Source organism: Lissotriton helveticus, chromosome 8 (genome assembly GCF_964261635.1).
Source record: "Lissotriton helveticus chromosome 8, aLisHel1.1, whole genome shotgun sequence".
In the NCBI taxonomy this organism is placed as follows: domain Eukaryota; kingdom Metazoa; phylum Chordata; class Amphibia; order Caudata; family Salamandridae; genus Lissotriton; species Lissotriton helveticus.
Genome location: NC_136069.1, coordinates 1,258,409,906 through 1,258,425,177, shown reverse-complemented (window position 1 = coordinate 1,258,425,177; position 15,272 = coordinate 1,258,409,906).

Genomic DNA, 15,272 nt, shown 5'->3' with positions numbered 1-15,272 from the left:
TTTTGAATATGGAGAGAACGGCAGTAAACTATTTGACTGGAAAGCAAAAACAGATTAAGTGAAGAATTTTGTTGGTGAGATAAAATTCACAGATACTGGGTTAGTGACAAAAGATAGTGAAGAGGGGGTGATGAGTTGGCTGTACCAAGACGACTTGGAAACTTTAAGTGAGGAGAGTATTATCTTTTTACATAGTAATATAAGTCCCTCAGAAGTTGAGCAAGCAATTAAGGCTGGTAAGCAGGACAAGGCAGCAGGTCCAGATGGCCTCCCGCTTGACGTTTTTAAAGTCCTATCTGGAGCTCTTTTGCCAATCCTGACTAAGTATTTTAAGGAGATAATTGAAAAAGGGGCAACTATACCCATAACATGGAATTAATCCATAATCACATTCATTTTGAAATCTGGGAAATGTGCAAGAAATTGCAAATCAGCTCTAAAATACACACTTCCTCTTATGGGGTACCCCAAGGTTCAATCCTAAGCCCTCTCCTGTTCAATTTGTATGTTAAACCTTTGGCGACAATTGCAGAAGAGGCAGGGTTGAGCCTTTTTTCCTACGCAGATGATACCCAAATCATATTTTCCCTATCTACGGATAGGATGCCTGGACCTTCAGCTCTTCAGGCTGGTCTGAAAAACATTGCATCGTGGATGGCACTAAGTATGGGCCGAAAATTCATTCCGCTCGCGGAATTTGCGGATTTTCCGCAATTTCGCGATCCGCGAATCTCGCGAAATTGCGGAAAAATCAGCGAATCCACAAGCGGGACACATTTTTTCCAGAAGCACTTACAAGGTTACAGCAGGTGCCCAAGTTGAAGCTAATTTCTTTGTAACCATTTACAAAATGGTTACAAATAAATTAACTTCAACTTGGGCACCTGCTGTAACCCTGTGAGTGCTTCCTGAGTGGCGTCTCCAGAGTTCGTTGCCTACTTGCAACTATTCTCTGTACCTGCTCTGACCCTCGAAGCAGGGTCAGAGAATAGTTACAAGAATGGCACAACAGGAAACACTTACAGATAAGGAAGCAGGTGCCGGACTTGAAGCTCAAATTCAGTAACACATTAACCAGCCCCAAATTAATTTGTCTCGGTTGAGGCTGGCTGGGCTGGTGTGCTTTCTCCCTATAATCTACAGTGGTGAACCAGAGGGTGCTGTGATGAACCAGAAGGTGCAGTGGTGAACCAGAGGGTGGCAGTGGTGAACCAGAGGGCGACAGTGGTGAACCAGAGGGTGGCAGTGGTGAAACAGAGGGTCGCAGTGGTGAGCCAGAGGGTGGCTGTGATGAACCAGAAGGTGGCAGTGGTGAACCAGAGGGTGACAGTGGTGAACCAGAGGGTGGCAGTGGTGAAACAGAGGGTGGCAGTGGTGAGCCAGAGGGTGGCTATGATGAACCAGAGGGTGGCTGTGATGAACCAGAGGGTGGCAGTGATGAACCAGAGGGTGGCAGGGGTGAACCAGAGGGTGGCAGTGCTGAGCCAGAGGGTGCTGTGATAAACCAGAGGATGGCAGTGATTAACCAGGCGGTGACAGTGATGAACCAGAGGGTGGCAGTGATTAACCAGAGGGTGGCAGTGGTGAACCAGAGGGTGCTGTGATGAACCAGAGGGTGGCAGTGATAAACCAGAGGGTGACAGTGATGAACCAGAGTGTGGCAGTGGTGAACCAGAGGGTGGCAGTGATGAACCAGAGGGTGACAGTGATGAACCAGAGGGTGGCAGTGATGAACCAGAGGGTGGCAGTGATGAGCCAGAGGATGGCAGTGGTGAACCAGAGGGTGGCAGTGATGAACCAGAGGGTGGCAGTGATGAACCAGAGGGTGGCAGTTGTGAACCAGCGGGTGACAGTGGTGAACCAGAGGGTGGCAGTGGTGAAACAGAGGGTGGCAGTGGTGAGCCAGAGGGTGGCTGTGATGAACCAGAGGGTGGCAGGGATGAACCAGAGGGCCGCAGTGGTGAACCAGAGGGTGGCAGTGGTGAACCAGAGGGTGGCAGTGGTGAACCTGAGGGTGACAGTGATGAACCAGAGGGTGGCAGTGATGAACCAGAGGGTGGCAGTGATGAAACATAGGGTGCTGTGAGGAATCAGAGGGTGGCAGTGGTGAAGCAGTGGTGAACCAGAGGGTGACAGTGATGAACCAGAGGGTGGCAGTGATGAACCAGAGGGTGACAGTGATGTACCAGAGGGTGGCAGTGATGAACCAGAGGGTGGCAGTGCTGAACCAGAGGGTGCTGTGATGAACCAGAGGGTGGCAGTGATGAACCAGAGGGTGACCGTGATGAACCAGAGGGTAGCAGTGATGAACCAGAGGGTGGCAGTGGTGAACCAGACGGTGCTGTGTGGAACCAGAGGTTGGCAGTGATGAACCAGAGGGTGACAGTGATGAACCAGAGGGTAGCAGTGGTGAAGCAGTGGTGAACCAGAGGGTGCTGTGATGAACCAGCGGGTGGCAGTGATGAACCAGAGGGTGACAGTGATGAGCCAGAGTGTGGCAGTGATGAACCAGAGGGTGGCAGTGGTGAACCAGAGGGTGCTGTGATGAACCAGAGGGTGGCAGTGATGAACCAGAGGGTGACAGTGATGAACCAGATGGTGGCAGTGGTGAACCAGAGGGTGCTGTGATGAACCAGAGGGTGGCAGTGATGAACCCGAGGGTGACAGTGATGAACCAGAGGGTGGCAGTGGTGAACCAGAGGGTGGCAGTGATGAGCCAGAGGGTGGCAGTGGTGAACCAGAGGGTGGCAGTGATGAACCAGAGGGTGGCAGTAAAGAACCAGAGGGTGGCGCTGCTAAACTGCCCGGGAGCCCTGTGGGTGTGAGCCCCCGTGCTGCTGAGCTGCCCTGGGGTTGTGAGTCCCCACGCTACTGAACTGCCCCGTGGCCCAGTGGGTGTGAGCCCCCGTGCTGCTGAACTGCCCCGGAGCCCTCTCAGTGTGAAAACCATTTGTGCTCAATTGCCTGGGAGCCCTCTGGGTGTGAGCACACATTGTGCGTAGTGCCCCCCTGCCCCCAGTACATATATACCCGTACCGCACAGCACCATTATGCTCTTGCACCATGAAGTCTGGTGCCTGTATGCTCCTGATCCGTGTAGGTGGTACCACTGTCTGGTGCAGTCAAAATGTAAAGTCATAACTTGCTACACTGCACCACTAAACACGTGTCCCCCCTGGCACCGGTATGCGTATGTACCAGGCGTGCAGCACCCGCATGCCACTGCACCCTACTGCCCAGCGCCAGCATATGCCTCTACGGGGCAGTTTAGTATGAGATTGGACATTGTCTAGCAGCAGCAGTTGCATGCGCCTGAACCAACTGAGCAGGATCAGAATGGCTTTGTACCATCATGCGCAGCAGAGCTATCTTGGACATCTGAAGGATTATGGGGTCCTGTGCCAAATGTATTTTTGCATCCATGAGTTTTGCGAGCGCCATCCCTGTGTAGCTCCTGTGACCAGGAGGCTGCTTTCTCCTCATCTGCTGTTCTGCTCGGTCTCTGACTCTTTATAAACAAGATGCATGGAAGCCCCGCCCATTTGGCCCCGTCCACCACACACGGTATGAAACGTCTTCCTGCCCGTCCACACTATAATGGCCAGCTCACTCAAGGGACCTCAGCGCCTTTTGGCACGCTGGCAAAGTTACAGGCACATGTGGTCACATATTTGTGCAAATGGCAAAAAAATCCGCTTGTTCGCGGGAAAATTCGAGAACTCGCTGATTTTTTTGCCATTTCGCACGAATTCCCGGACCGCGAATTCGCAAATTTCACCCATAAATCTACTCAAGCTTAACAGTGAGAAAACTGAGGTCCTAATTTTCGGAAAAAATAAAAATCACTGGCCAAGTGAAATGGGTGTTCTACCTCAGCCCAGTGATCATGTCCGCAATTTGAGAGTCATCATTGATGAAAAATTATCTATGAAGCAGCAGATAGTAAAGGTGGCAGCTACTTGTTTCACCATTTTAAAATGGTTGAAAAAATCATCTGAATGCTCCCGGTCTCCACTCAAAAAAACGTAGTCCAGGCACTTGTGACATCTAGAATGGACTACGGTAACATCCTTTATTTGGGCTCAAATAAGGATGTCACACGGAGGCTGCAGGTAGTACAGAATTCTGCTGCCAGGCTGCTCTGTCAGCTTTCTAAAACATCTCCCACCTCCAGTGTTTTACGCAACCTTTATTGGACCCAGGATTGAAAACCGCGTTAAGTTTAAGGCCCTGAGCTACATGTAAAAAATCAAGGTTGGCTCTGCTCCTAAATACTTGCAAACCTTAGTCCAACCTTACCAACCGTCCCGTCTATTATGATCGACCACTCAGGGAAAATTCTTGGCGCCGAGGATTAAACTTTCAAGAATGGGAGGTCGCTCATATGCTTGTCTTTGCCCATCCATGTGGAATTCTCTTCCTATTGCACTTCGCAATGAAACTTCATACATGAATTTTCGTAAACTTCTAAAAACGTGGATATTTAACCAATAGTTTGCCTCCTTCTACAGTCTTGGTTCTCTTTTCTTTTTGCCCCTCTGTCAGGCTTAGCGCTGGGAAACCCTTGTTGGGTAGCTGTGCGCTATACAAAATTAATTTAACATAGCATAACATAACATAGACCTATATCACTGTTAAACTGTGATTATAACATTTTCACCAAGGTCTTAGCGGTGAAAGGCTCAATGGTATCATAGGGGATCTTAATAATGAGGCCCAGAAAGGTTTCTTAAGAGGAAGAACATTGCATTAATTGACATATGGCCTTATTGGTTCAATAGATTTTGCCACCACATATAAGACACCTCTGGCAGTAATAATATTAGATGCCACGAAAGCTTTCGATCGATTAAACTGGGTATTCTTGCAAGCCATTATGAAATTCTATAACCTAAGAGGCTGTTTCTGTAGGACTCTTGCCTTAAATGATCATTCCCTGTGTATTAAAGTTTTAGTAAATGGCAATTTGATCCCCTCCTTTAGGATAACCAAAGGGACAAGAGAAGGCTGTCCCCTGTCTCCACTACTGTTTAATTCATACATAGAACCATTGGCAAGAAAAATCTGAAAAGAATCAGGCATATCTCCTTTCAGGTGCAATGATTGGGAAAAGAAAGTAGCCCTGTATGCAGATGATCTCATTATCTATACATTGGATGTACAGGCTACACAACCAAATAATTGATAAGTTGACCTCAGACGTTAGCCAGGTAGCCGGATATGCTGTTAACAATGACAAGACAGAAATATTAGCCTGGAATATTAAGGGCGGAAACGGGCAGATCAAGAATGAGATGAGATATCTAGGGGTTAAAATAACACAAGATATTATGAGAGACTCCTGGAGGAAAATTTTATAAAAATTAAGACATAGGCATGTAACTTGATGTCGAGTTGGTCTCACTTACCCTTAACAATATTTGGTAGGGTAAATTTGGTCAAAATGGTTATTTTGCCAAAATGTACCTTTCTGTTGAACATAATACCATTACCTTTTAAGGTCAAGTGGATTGATAAATTACAAGGGAGGATTAACAGCTTCATCTAGGCCTCAAAAGGGCCATTCAATGCTTGGAAGAAACTTCAGAGAAAAAAAGAGAAAGGCGGCTGAGCTCTTGCAGATTTGAGAGACTATGCCTGGGCGTTCCTGTTGAAGAATCAGAAAATGTTACTTGATAGCCCGATAGTTCTGAAATGGGTAGAATGTTTAGAGCTATGCTGAAAGACACTGGGGGGGGGGGAATTTGCTCAGGCTTCACGCATAAATGTGGCGATCCCAAGTACTATAAGAAGGTTAGACTGACAGTATTAGAAGGTATGGCGGAAATATGGTATTGTATCAACAAAACCACAAAACATGCCTACTTTAGTATTTATTACCCCTATTTGGGAGTTCCGGGTTCTCCGGAATGGTCTAAGTACAAACTGGTGCTTCCACTTAAAGAGGCTGGCCTTCAGTGATGGGGGCATCTAGTTGAAGACACTAAGCTGATAACTAGGGATGAGTGTTGTGAGTTAACAGATAAGAGTCTCAAAACTCAAATATCTACAAATAAAAAGCTGGTTTCAGTCTCTTAGTATAAAGATAGGTGGATCGAAATAACTGGAAGAAAAATTGACTTTGGGTGAGCCAATGCTTAAAGAAATCTCAACATGGTACTGGCTGATAATCGACCTGGCTGAGGGCAATTTTATGCTGCAGGTAGAACTGTGGGAAAACTACTTGCCGGAGCTCCAGTTGGAAAGCTTATGGCAAGTATCATTGAGTTGTAGTGTGGTTAAACCTGCCAATTTAAGAAGGTATTATCTTTTTTCACTCCATAGAGCATATTGGACCCCACTCAAGCTGTCGAAGTTGGGAAAAGGTGGAGTGTTAGCCTTTGCTAAATATGGGTTAAGTAAAGCAGATGATGTGCATATGCTTGTGGAATGCCCTGGAGTGTAAATATTTTGGAATGATGTGAGTAAGACTTTATCCGCCATTCTTAATATACAAATTCAGGTAAGCCTATCTCTTGTCTTTTTTGGGATATTGACTATGCAAACAAGAGTCAGCAGAGACCAGATGAAATTACTGTTTTATTTGATGATATTAGCACGTAGGGTGATTTGTTCAAAATGGGTAAGCGATCACCCACCCTTGTTCACCGATTGGTTACAGTCCATAAAATTCACCGTTAGAATGGATGCAGTGGATCTGGGTAAAAAGAGATATACATTTTGGTTACCCTTGGTAAGATGGCTGTAAGTAGAGGGCTAGGCATTAGAATACATGTCCTTTGATTACACATATATGCCTCATGATGCACTTCATTGCCTGGTCATGGACAACCATGGTATAAAAGAAGTTTCAGGAGTTACGCTGTGGGCTGGATGACCCCCTTTCTAGATAAAGGCAAGAACAGCACAAAGTAATTGGTGGAAGAACAACCTGAGGCAAATGAGGAAAAAAACAGACTGCTCATTTGCTGTTCAAGTGACTGCACTCTCCCTCACTCCTGTCTCTTAGTCGCTTAAATCCAGACAGTCACCGTTGATTTAGAGATCTCTAAAAGGCTCCTTCAACTACTTCATCATGCTATCTAGGGGGACCCCGGATGAAATAAAAACACACCTTGGACTTTGAATGTGTGCCAAGTGCACCCTCTACCTTCAACGCCGATGTATCTGCAGCTGTTCTCAATTCCGTTTTCCAAATGTGAAAACATAAATAAAATAAAAATCAAACAATCATTGTGTGTAGTGGAGCAAAATTCATCCATGCTAATTCACATTTTCTGTGGAACCTCGGCCTGTTCATTGATCTACTTAATGGGTTTTTCATGGGCCTTGTAACCGGGAACGGTAAGCTGAAACTGGCTAATGGTGGTATCCAAGTTCCTACATACACTTTGTATAGAGTACCTAGAATTTGGGATTCATTAGGGGGTAGGGTATCTCAGGGCCGGCTTTAGTGCTGATGGCGCCCTGTGCGACAATGTTTGTTGGCACCCCCACCCAATGACCACCTTCATCACGGATTCCGTCACTACCACTCTTCTACACTGCTCCTCAAGTCTCCATAACTACTCACAGATGCGTTAAATTAGTTTTATAGCACCACTCATACCAGTTTAGTGTGTCAAACCCTTTTACATCACAAATATTACACAGAGACAATCAATCCAGTGGCGTAGCTAGCCCTTTGGCTGCCTGTGGCAGTCACTGCATTTGCCAACCCGTGGCAGCTGATTGAAGAGTGAAGGGGATTTCCGCACCGAGACGACAGGTAAGAGTGGGGGAGGCCGCTGCTGTCAAAACTTGTGCCGCCTGGGGTGGACTGACCCCACCTTCCCCCTTGCTACACCACTGAATTAATTATACATGTGTAAATCAGTGTATGGGAAACGCTACATAAGACAGAGTTCTACAAAAGGAGTCATGTCATCCATACTTGTAGGCAGTATCATTTAAGAGTGCTTGGTTTGAATATAAAACTTAACACCATGGTTGGGGGTTCTCTTTAATAATGAGAATTGATTTCTGCCCAACTGAACCCATTTTGTAACATTAGGATAATGAAAGGCTAAGGGAAAATCATAATGCTCTAACCTATACCATGCCGTTTTCATTCAGCTATTTGATGACAGTTAATAGCTCCCTATTCTACATTAGGATTTCAACTTACAAACTGCAAGTAACAATAGGATCTCTCTGACAAAAGCAGTAAACTACTGACTTATTTACATTACATGCTCTTTGTGATGTGCATGGTACATGCTCTTTGCAGCAGGCATATTAACCCTGTGTGCTACCTAACAAAAAATGTAAACTTCCACTTAACAAAGTTTCAATCTCCCTCTCTCAAGAAAGAATATTAATCACCGGAGTTATCGTGACATGTTTATTGTTGCCTGAAAAATTGATGGAAGAAAATAATGCAGCAGCAGGTGCTTTTAAATCCATAATATATGTTGCACCGCTACAGAAACGTCCCTGCCTAAAACGTACATGTTTTAATTAACAAACTGAAAGTGAATCACACAAAATTGAGCTGGGGTGGAATGTCTTCTTGTAATGAAGGCGGTAAGAAGATATACTGATAGTGCAAGTAGAGAGTGGAGCTCTGCTCTATGTGCCTAGATCGATTAAATAAAATCCCCAAACGTGAAACATTTTATTTTATTTTATGACTCATTAGCAAAGCAAATATTTAACTTCAGTGTATGGGTGGACATAAAAGCGTGCCTCCTGATCTGTTTAACACTGTTTTCTCTCTTTTAGTTCTATGAAGTGTAACATCGTGGAAAAGAAAGAGGGACAACAGTGTTCAACAGTGCAGGATTTTGGGCACTGCAACTGGAGCCGATTTCAGAGCACAAATGGTGCCCCCCCTGACCTTGGCACCCGGTGCGGTGGCACCGCTTGCACCGCCCGAAAGCCGACACTGGGGAGTCTTTTGATTCAGACAGTATGAACATTAAATACTTCCCTGAAACTTATCTAGCTATAAATTCCTTCTTATCCACACTCTATGGACGTATCAGAATGATTAAAGTACCATCTGACTACAAAGAAATGTGGTTGTTCATGGAGTTGCCCCACGCTGTCTCACAGGGACAGCTGGTGTAGTATACTAAATTAGGATTAAGACTGAGGTTTAGGCACTCTGGGGCAGATTTATGAGGCCCTTGCGCCACGTTTACGCCGCTGTTGCATCACGCAAGGCGGCGTAAACGTGGCGCATCCCTACGAGGCATTTACAACATGACGCATCTATGGAGATGCGTCACGGTGTAAGGCCCTGCGCCACATGAAACCTGCGTCAGGTTTCATGTAGGCGTTCCGGTGCAGGGGGGGCGTTCCGTCGCAGGAACGCCCCTGGAAAGTGACTCAGTGAAATCTACAAGATTTCACTGAGTCACTTTCTACGTCAATTCCTTACGCCTGCTTGAAGCAGGCGTAAGGGTGATGCACCATGCAATATAGGGGTGGCCCCTGTACATTGCAGGAGTCATGTCGCACTTGCGATATGACTCCAGCAATGCGCCGCCTGTACGCGGAAAGATGCGTCACGCATCTTCCCTGCCTTGTACCATGGTGCGCCGCATTGTAAATGCCTTGCACCATGGGTGGCGGAGCTGTGGCGCACTGTGGCGCACATTAACTGGTGGGGATGCGCCAGTTAACGTAAATCTGCCCCTCTGTTCCTTGGGGAATGGATCTAGATCACAAAGGAGCTTCATGGACAGACGTGAGGATAAAATAATTACCCTTTAAATCACATAAAATCCCTTAGGTTCAGCTCTAGATAACCCATCTAACAAATCTGCAAAGGGGGCATTCAAAATATACAGTAAATACACCTTTCATGCAATTACTATATTTTTAGAATCTGAATAAAGCCAGCACCTTTTATCATGAAAATAAAGAAAGGGGGCTTTTAGTAAGTGCCACTTAAGCCATTGGTTGCTGTGGGTCAGCTTCTTTCAGCCACCGAAATGTCTTTCATATTTTTGATCGACAATTTCAGGAAGCAGTACTGGGCTTGCTTACCTTTGTCTAGGAGTTGCTTGTGATGCACTGCACAAAATATTCTAAACATGCATGTGTTCAAAACCAGAAGAGTTAGAGAGGTGTGCATCTGACCTGAAAGTTTGCATCTCATGATTATCTATTACTTTAAAAACCTGAGTTACTCTGGGAAGTATAGTGTGTCCCAAGAAGCCAGAGGACTCCTGTAAGATTTACAGATGGTTGCAGCTGTCTTGGAAACTTGGAGTATAAGTTCCTCATGGACTATAGTGTCCTTGCTAAGCATTTGTGATACACAGTTGCTGTATTTGGGAATTGTGTGTGGAAATTCGAACCCTTAAAACTCGTAGAAGGTATTCAGAGAATACCTTGCCCCCCACTCATATAAGAATATAGACTTATGCTTGTTTATCTTCCCAGGAGTTGTCCATCAGATCTCCAAATGTATTTTTTGTAGTGTGTTAATTTTCACAATGGATATACCAGAAGTTTAATGTCAGGATATGAACTACTTTTTTGTACTTTTCTAGTTTTCACAAGGAGTATACCAGCAGGAAATGGAAATTGTATTTTGCTCTATGCTGGTTTTACAGTGAGACACCCATTACATTACAAACTCCCTCTCACTTGTTATTCTACAATTCATCCATCAGGATTGTGAATTCAGAGCTCCTTACCATAATTTGAACAGTATGAACCAGTGGAATCACATCTGGCCTAATCTATTTCTTTTATGGTATTAATGTATTCATTAGAGGTAGCATAGACTTGTTGAAGTATTTAGGTGAAACACATGATATTACACATGCTTTCATGTTACAGCTATCAATCATTACAGTGAATCCAATGTGATCTACACGTGACTATTAACCATTATTGAAGATAGTTTTGTAGAAAATTATATATAATAGTTCAGACTGTTGTTCGCATTCACCATAACAGTTTTAATTGTACAGGAGCTCAGGAGAGATATCACGATTAATCCCAGAATAGAGAGTGGAAAATACAGAGTATCAAGAAGTATATGAGAGCTAATGTCAAAAGTTAGTTGCCAATGTCAACACTGCCGTTATACTAAATGTGTTCTCTTCTTCTGCTCCTGCAGTGAAGATCAAGCCCAGCTGTGCAACTAGGCAGTATGCAGAGATTCAGTGTCTCTCTTTTTCCGTTTTTTGTCCAATTTCTCTTTCACTGGGTTTACTTTCATCCTACATGTTGTTATTTTAAGTTTTTATGTAGGTTTAGAGAAGTGTAAAAACTTGCTTTGCTCCAGTTGGAGCTGGATTGTACATGTAGTGCATCTAGTCAGACCCTGGGAAGGATGCACAGGTTTACATTTTGCAGTGCGTAAAAAGAGCCAGTCTCTAGGATTGCAGTGTCAACAATTCCACATACTCCTCCTGTCCTCCCACAGGTAGTAACAGGTTCAGCACCCAAACACACTCTCACTAAAATCCATGTGTCACTACCAGCCAGCCACCCGCCAATGCTCACTGTTAGAAATTGGGTTTCTGGTTGACACCATGTCCAAGCAGTAACCACAGGCCTAGTCAGGGTAAGTAACATAAAAAAACCCAAACTAACCTGTGGTCACCCTCTGGTAGCTTGGCACAGAGCAGTCAGGCTTGACTTAAGAGGCAATGTGTAAAGTATTTGTGCAACTCTTCAAACAGTGACACAGTGAAAACAACACAAAAAGACTCCTCACCAGTTTAGATAAATAGATCATTCAAAGGGATTTGGAGCACCCTGCTGACACGTCACAGCTGAATTACCTCATGCTTCATGGTCGATCCCTTTGACTGTTCATAGATAAATAGATCATGTTTACATAAACAAAACAAGACCAAATTGATAATAATCCAATAAGTATACACAAACGTATGACTTTTCAAACATTAAATGGAAATATAGTGCTCATAAGCTTAATACGCCAACCTGGGCTATCTGGTTGCATTTGACCTGGGTATATCCAAACGTTCAGGCCGAGCATGGGTCGGATATAGGGATCAGTCTTGGTCCACTGCAAAGTACCATAGATGCGTTGTCGACAGAGCCGAGATATGGGAAGCAATAGGCGATACATCGTTGGTGAAGCAAAGGATTGAAGGCGAAACAACGGCATCAAGCTGCACAAAGTTGGAGATGAGTCAAAAACAGGAGACGATGTCCATAAAGCCGGCGATATGATGTCTGCGGTCTATGCAGCAAAGCTGATGCGTCGGTGTTGGGGGATATACACCGCATCTGATTGCCACAACATTGTCAATGCAAAGATTCTGTCAGTTGCAGCACTTTATAACCACTTCCAAGGGCCCAGGACTAGATTGGCACCACTTGGCATGGCAAGACTTGCGGCAAGCAAAACCCAGGTGCTGTTTCAGTTTGATGAGAAGTCTTTGATGTTCCCGAGGCTTAGAACAGGGGGAAGCCAGCATGCCCCTGGTGTCGCTCTGGATTCATTGTGAGATGGGTCCAGTCCTTCGTCAGTAGGGCAGAGGGTTGCAGGCAGCAGGGGAGAACAGCAGAAAAACAGTTCTTCCACAGCAGCAGTCCAGCAGGGTGGCAGTCCTTGTAGCAGCACAGCAATCCTTCCTCTTGGCACAAGTTCAGTTGTGTACTGAGCTGGCAGGGTCAGATGTTCAGTAATTGTATCCAGTTGTAACTTTGAAGTAGAGGATGACTTCAAAGAAGGGTATTTGAAGTGCAGAGAGATCCTTCTTCCTGCCCTGGCTTCAGACTCACTACTGGGGGATGTGCAGCCCTTTGTATGATGACAGGACACAGCCTATTCAGGAGAAAGCATCAGCTCCCTTCTACTATCTTGCCCATGATGACCTATCAGGTCTATCAGCCACACCTAAGCTCCCTTTGTGTGTGGCTGTCTAGAGGAAACGCACATAGTCCAGGTGTCACTCACCACAGACATGTATTGGAAATAGGCTTCCGGCACACAGGGTTAAGCATACAGAGTTAACAGCAGAAAAATGCCATCTTCCTAAAGATGCCATTTTTAAAGGGTAATGATAAATTTGACTTTACCAGTAAAGAGGATTTATCATTACCATGCCAAAGCCATGAAACATGACAGATCTACTTCTTCTCAATCAAGAATTACAGTATTAAAAGTGTAATAAGGAATTCCCAATGTTCAACTATGAGAGGGGTAGGCCTCACAATCGTGAAAAAACGAATTTAGGTGTGTTACACTTCCAGAACATAAGAAATTTAAGAGTACATGTCCTAACGTTTGATTACACTGACCCTTATGGGTGACATATGTAATTAAAATAGAGTTTAGGGCTTAGCAAGTTGTTTAAATTACCAACTCAACATGGCATGGTAAACTGCACACACAGGCTCTGTGCAGTGGCAGGCCTGAGGCATGTTTAAAGTGCTGATTGTGTGGGTGGCACAATCAGTGCTGCAGGCCCACTATTAGCATTTAATTTACAGGTCCTGGGCACAAGTAGTGCACTCTACTAAGGACTTATAGGTAAATTAAATATGCCAACTGTGGATAAGTCAATCAAACCATGTTTAGATGAGAGAGCACAGGCACTTTGGCACAAGTTAGCAGTGGTAAAGTGCTCAAAGTTTTAAGTCCAACAAAAAGGAATCAGCAAAATAAGAGGCAAGCAGGCAGATAATTTGGGCAAGACCATCTTAGGGTCTCTCACCAACTTCCTCCCTCTTGGGCCCCGGTCTGTTGAGTCCTCTTCTTCTTCACCCAATGGTGCAGAGTAAGGTTTCTGCACAGGGCTTTACTCGCTGCCCAGAATTGGTACTGGTTTGCCAGCCTTCTCCCCTGAAGTGCTTGACCACCAGTTTCCACCACCCAAAGAGCAGATTTTGAGTCCTACAGGTCGACGGGCAGCCTTAACCTTTCCATAGAGGCCTCACTCACAGCGTAGTGTCAGTTTTTGCAATCTATTTCAACACATTTGTAATAGTAAAATGGGGCCTACACTGTATAAAGTGACACAAGGTGAGCTTTCACTAATTTAGCAAGACCATACAACTTAAACACACCATTGTCCTTAAGCACCAAGAGGGGTGCACCATTGGGAAAGACTTAGCATGCATGCACCTTCTTCTTGGCTTTGTTCAAAGGTCACAAGTCACAGTACATCCTATAACAGTAAACAGAAGCAGGTGGTTTTAAACTGGTTAAGACTGCACTGTCGTTTCATCTCCCAGGCAGACTTCCATGCTATTTTGTGATTAGCTGTGAGCACCCTGTACACTTTTATGGCAGAGAGATATTTTATTTGTTTTAAAATGTTGTAAATATTTATTCCTTTCTTGTTAGTGTTGGTCTTTTTTTTAGAGCATGGTCCCATGTATGTTTCCACTATTAAAATAAGCAGCAAAGCACTGTGTGTTTTCAGCTTCTGTATTTGTGAGAATTAGTTTTTTGCCTGCGTTAAACTTTCTAATCTCTGTTCATACTGACATAGTATGGCTGGGAAAGTGCTCATACTGATATGGTATTGCTAACACCAAACCCTACACAGCGGTAGCATGGTACAACTGAAGGAAGAACATACTGCTGGAGTTATAGCACTGGTGGGAAGAGGCTCACACAATTGTCTTATGGCATTCCCAATGCATTGTTGGTGGATAGGGATATTTTGCTCTAATGGTTCCTTAGCAATGACAGGATGCCGGGGGGCCAACATTTTCTCCAACATGGCCCACTGCCAAGGCCCTAATGGTGGAAGTGCATGCTGCTGGAGTCCTTTACCTCTGGGAAGGCAATGTTGCATGAAACCCAAATTGCTAGGTGCCTGTAGTGTTGAGAGGGCTCTATTAGAGGCTGCTTCATCTGCTGGGGTACTGTGAGCTAGCACTGACATGGTTCTGCAGTGAAACAACTCCTACTGACAAAAGCAGGCCTGAAAAAAGCTCATAATAAAAAATTGGTCCTTATGGCTAGGATAAAACAATACTCATTATTGTAATGGCATTAAACATAATCCATATGTGAGAGAGTGAGAAAAGAAAACACAAATGAACACGTTTTTTGAAAGGCAAGTCAATTCCATATATTTATATATTGTTTTGAAAAAACTCATTAGTATAAAGTCAATGGTAAAAGATTGCTCAGATAGGTGCATAGAAATGTGCTCATGTGACGTGAAAGGGTAGAGAAGATAAATCAAAAGGTTATAGACATAAAAACTTTAAACAATGTAACGGAATTGTGTTGCTACAGTAAACTTATAGAATATAATTGACTTTCAAAAATCCTGTAC